The sequence below is a fragment of the Eubalaena glacialis genome, chromosome 16, assembly GCF_028564815.1.
Source record: "Eubalaena glacialis isolate mEubGla1 chromosome 16, mEubGla1.1.hap2.+ XY, whole genome shotgun sequence".
Classification (NCBI taxonomy): Eukaryota; Metazoa; Chordata; class Mammalia; order Artiodactyla; family Balaenidae; genus Eubalaena; species Eubalaena glacialis.
Window position 1 is genome coordinate 77,245,517 of NC_083731.1, and position 6,000 is coordinate 77,251,516.

Consider the following 6,000-nt stretch of genomic DNA (forward strand, 5'->3'; position numbering starts at 1 on the left):
TTATCAGGAATGAATGTTGAATTTTACCAAATGATTTTTCTGCATCTATTGGGATGATCATGTGGGTTTTTGTTTTTGTTTTTTTTCAGTTTGACAATATGGTGAATTGAATGGAATTAATTTTGAATGTTTTGGATGTAAATCCTTCATTCCATTCACGTCTTTCATTCTGGGATGAATTCCACTTGGTCATGATATATTCAATTTATGAAAGCTTTAACAGTTTTTACATGTATGTTCATGAGAGATATTGGTCTATACTTTTCTTTTATTGTAATCTCTTTGTCTGAGTTTGGTATCATGGTAATGTAGACCTCACAAGATGAGTTGGGAAGAACTCTGTTCAGTTTTTAGAAAGTGTTTTGTATAGAATTGATAATATTTTCCTCCTTAAATGTTTGATAGAATTCACCAGTGAAATCATCAAGGCTTGCAATTTTCTTTAAAGAAACAACTAAATATCCAATTTCTTTAATAAGTATAAGGCTACTCAGATTATCTATTTTTTCTTGAATGAGATTTGGTAGTTTGTGTCTTTCAAGGAACTTGTCCATTTTACACCATTTTGAAATTTATTGGCACAATGTTGGTCAAAATATTCCATTATTATCCTTTAAATATCTTTAGTGATGTCACCTCATTCATGCCCAGTTCTGGAAATTTGTGTCTTCTCTCTTTTTCTCCTAACCAATCTAGCTAGCCATCAATCAATTTTATTGATTTACTCAAATAAGCTTTTGATTTTGTATGTTTGTCTGTATTGTGTTCCTATCTTCTATTTCACTATTTTCCACTCTTATCTTTATTATTGTCTTTCTTCTGCTTTATCTGGTTTTAATTTGATCTTGATTTTCTAATTTCTTAAGGTAGAAGCTGAAGTCATTGACTTAAAAACTTTCATTTTTCTAATACCATATTTTAGTGGTATAAACTCCCCCACTAAGTATTGCTTAGTGGTCTCTCACAACATTTCACATGTTTTAAAAATTAAATTAAATTAAATTCAAAGTACTTTGTAATTTTCTTTCTAAATATGTTTAAAAGTTCCATTATCTTTTTAAGAAATTGAAATAATAAGAAAAATATCTATTTACACGTGTAGTGATGATTTCTCATGTTCTTTGTTCCTTTGTGTAGATCCATATTTCCATCTGGTATCATTTTCCCCTTCCTAACATTTCTTTTAGTGCAGATCTGCTGGCGATAAATTGAATTTTTCTGTCTAAAAAAATCATTATTTTGTCTCTGTTTTTGAAAAATATTTTTGCAGGATATGCAATTCCAGATTGCCTTTTTAGATTTATAATGCTTTAAAGATGTTATTTCACTGTTTTCTTGCTTGTCTCATTCTTATTTGCTCTGTATTTAATATGTGCTTTTTACCCTCTTTGCCATTGGTTTTGTAAAATTTGATTATGATGTGGATTGGGGTGGTTTATCTTATGTTTTTGTTCCTAGGATGTATTGAGTTTCTTAGATCTGTGATTTTAGGATTTTTATCAAATTTTATTTTCTTCAGTTATCAATGATTTGTTCTGTCCCCTCCTTTCTGGGATTCTAACTACATATATTAGACTACTTTTAAGTTGTTGTGTAGCTCACTGTTGCCCCTTTTATTTTTAATTTTTTTTTCCTCTGTGCGTTTTTATTTTAGAGAGTTTCTAATTTTATGTCTTCATGTTCACTAGTCCTTTCTTCTGCAATGTGTAACTTGACCCTGAATCCATTCCCTGAATTTTTCATTTTGGACATTATAGTTTTCATCTCTAGAAATTCAATTTGGCTTTTTTTTTATATCTTGCATGTCTCTCCATAACTTTTTGAACATATGGAATATAATTATGGTAACTATTTCAAAGTTCTCTGTTATTCTAACAATGTGCCAATTCTGAGTCAGTTAACTGATTGAATTTTGTCCTCATTATTCCCCATATATAACTTTGCATGCTAGTAAACTTTGATTGGTTCCCAGACACTGTAAATTTTTCTTGTTGGATGCTAGATATTTTGCATTCCTACAAATATTCTTGAATATTGTTCTAGGATGTAGTTAAGTTTCTTCAAAACAGTTTAGTCCATTCGGGTCTTGCTCCTAAGATTTGTTAGGCAGTGCCTGCTCTGTGTATAGTCTGCAGCTAATTATTCCCTGCTATTTAGGCATGGTCCTTCTGAGTACTTTTCCCAATGCCCAATGAATTATGAGGTTTTCCAATCTGACTGGTGGGAACACGTGTTATTCTAGGCCTTGTGTGAATGTGAGGTACTGCTTCCTCTAATCTTTTCAGATGTTTTTATCCTCTGTTCTCTATTAGTTTTCTAATATTAATGTGATTAATAATTAATAAATTATTTCTAATAATTTTCTAATATTTCTAATCATGTGCTGATGATTACCCTGCTGAATACTCATGGAAGCCCTCTGCATATCTTTAAAGTTCTCTCTCTGTGCAGCTCTCTTTACTCTGGTCCTCTGTCCTGTGAACTCTAGCCTTCTTAGTCTCCCTTTACACTCAGCTCTATCTCAACACTTCCATGAGTCAGCCAGGCTCCCCCTGGATTCTCCCTTCCTGTACTGCAACCTGACAAGTCTTTCAGAACAGAACACTGGGCCAATCATAGAGCTCACTTCACCTGTTTCCTGACTCTCAGGCATCACTGTCATTTGTTGCCTGATGCCCAGACACGATTCTTGAATACCATTCTTTGGAAATTTTTCTCTGTTTGTTTTTTTTTTTTAATTGTTTTTGTCAGGAGAGTAAATCTGGTTCCTGCTATTCCACTTTTCCTGCAAGTGCAAGATCTTCTCTAATTTAACTTAGTTATATTAATTCCATTTCATAATCATAAACTGCAACTCTAAATAGGAGCAGCCAACTGGAAAATGTTAATCATAAGAAGAGCCAGATGGAAACATGTTGATGCGATGCACACAGATCTATCATAAGTAACAGAAAAAGAATTCAAGATGAAATATCTTACAGCTACTAACATTGCTATTCAATGTGCACATGCACTCACATATACACCGATAAGAAATTGTCTATGTCTACCTAGAGGGGTGAGATAGGGAGGGTGGGAGGGAGACGCAAGAGGGAGGAGATATGGGGATATATGTATACATATAGCTGATTCACTTTGTTATACGGCAGCCACTAACACAACATTGTAAAGCAATTATACTCCAATAAAGATGTTAAAAAAAAAATGCTAGAGAGACAGTTAAAAAAAAAATTGTCTAAAGGAAAATAGTAATTGAATTTTATTTATTGAGATTTCTTTTTATATTCATCTAAACAGTTATTTATTTTTATCTATAAACTCTGAAAATAACATTTCTTAAAGTTTTAAGCACTTATTTATGTTAATTGAAAATAGCCTCATTGTCTTCACTTCTGAGAGTCTCTGAAAGGTCTTACAAAACATCTTACAAACATTAATGTTTGTAATGTTTTACAAACATTAAATATTCATTGGTGAGATTTCTACGCAATATGATGAGAAAAGACTAGTAATTTTCTAGCCAACCTAGGTTCTAAAAACAACACTTGGAAAACTTAGACCATATGTGAATAAGGCTGTTATGACTTCCGTTTTTAGCAATAAAGTCATTAACTAATGAATTTCTTAAACTTTAATGAGGTCTCACAAAAAAGTTGTGGAAATACAGAAAAAAATCTGAAACATAAAAGGTAATTATGGAACTTCATGAAAGATAAATCAAAAAATTCCATAGTTACAACCTTCAAGGGGTTGGTAAGAACAATTAGCTTGAAAATATAAGAAATAATCCATGAGAATTAAAAAAAAAAAAACTGGACAGAAACAGGGTCAGTAAACAATGTGTATATTAAGGATCCAGCTCAGTTGAAGGAATTTTAATAAGTCCTTCCTGAATGAATTATTCCTGAAAATTAATCCCAACTTAATTTTGTTAAACTTTAGAAACTATTTATTAGGTTAAGGCTCTATTATAAAAATCAACCTGGATTTTTTTCTTAATATGGCAGAACGATATACCATTTAGTTAAAAACAAATTGAAATCATTAGTTTTCCTGTTCTAGGAGAGCTCAATTAAATTTTTTCTTAAGTTCATTATATATCACCAATACCTGAGTTTCAAATATTTGTGCCACAATTTCTGTTTGCTTCTCTTTTACTACAATAGAATGATCATCTCTCACACACTTTAGATGGATGGGGTCCACATACGCAGCCATCAGACAAAGACAGCAAAGAACCTGCTGGAACCATACATAACTACTACATTGTTATCTCTGCAGACCCAAAGCTGCTCTCTGGTATTCACTATCTTCTTAGCCCCAATGTAATTACATCTTCAGGAAAATGAGCATAAAAAGAAAATAAAATCCCTAGGTCTTGTTTTACTATGACAGTTTTGCCTAAGCAGTTTTATTGCCAAACATAGGAACTGTATTGGAAAAATTAATGCAAAGAGTAGGAAAAGACTGAAGTAAAAATTAACACAGTTTATGCTACAGCAGTCTTTGATGAGAAATACTTTTATGCATGAATTATTTAGGTAATTTCCTCAGTCCTTTATTATCTTCCTGTTTACAGCCATGCCTTTGCATAGGTCAGAGAAATAGGACAGTTAACCCACTGCATTCCCTTAAATACAAAAGTCATATAATCTTAGCGGTAATTATGAGTTCTACCAAACCCAAAATAGCTTAATCTAGTTTGAGTGTAAGCCAAAGGATAAGCGAACTATGGACACAACCAGCCCACCACCTGTTTTTGTAAATAAAGTTTTATTGGAACACAGACATGTATATTCCTTTATATACTGTCTGTGGCTTCCTTCATACTATTAGGACTGAGTTGAAGAATTGCAACAGAGACAGATAGATCACAAACCTAAAGTACTTACTACCTGGTCTTTTACAGAAAGAAAAATGCCAACCTTTGGAATAGACTCCAAGTTAGGAAATATTTCTGTAATTTTACACTAAACACAAATCACATACTTAATTCATATATTTCCACCTGGTTGGAACTAAATAATTTGTAGAAATTAGTCCCTTTAACACAAATGTAATCCCTGCTTTGAAGAGATTTGCTTATTAGTTGATAACTTTGTATCCATTTCTAGTAATTTAGAATTCTCACATGCTTTCAGCACTAGGAAAGGAATGCCAATGTATTAATTAAAGTAACATTAATCCTACACAATTTGCATATAATCAGTAAGACATAAGAAATGATCATTCATTTCTTTTTGGAAACTATTATCAAACACTGGATATGCCAGTGATGGGAGCTGAGAGAACAGTCTTCCTCAGGTACCTGCATCTGTAGAACTATAGCCCAATTTGAAACATCATTTCTAAAGGTGGTATTGTTTATAAGAGGTTTTAAAGCCTTCAATTCAGGTGTCTAAGAAATAGAATTTATTTGTCTTATTGATGACTTAGTCTCTATTTCTAGTCACATTCATTACGATTGGCAGAAAACTTAATCTTTGGTCAATTGTAAATATTCTCAAGACATATAGATTTGAGTGCATATGTTTTTCTTCCACTTACTTCTTAGATATCCAGCACAGTCTCTAGTTCCAGTTGGCATTTGCAGTAATCTCAAGGTATGGAAGAAAGGTACTGGACTGCCTGTATACACATGGAAATTGGAGACAACTCCTATTTAGATGTAGTTGGATCTGTTTGCTGCTCAGTGCTCATCAGTATACCCAAGGTGTACACATTCCCACCTCATCCTGGCCATTTGGCCCATGCGCCCTCCTTGGGAACAAGGTTCTATATCCATGCTCACAAGTCTCTGTGGCAGCAGGAAACTAACTCAGTGTTTTTTCAGTCCTATTCTGCCAAAAATAAAAACCACAATACAACCATCCCCAAAGGGCCAATATTCAAAACATAATACTAAATTTGGGCAAATCTAAAAATAATACTAAATTTTGATGAAAATGGAAGTACATGGGAGAATTGCTGGCATAGTCTTTTTGAAAATTATATCAACAG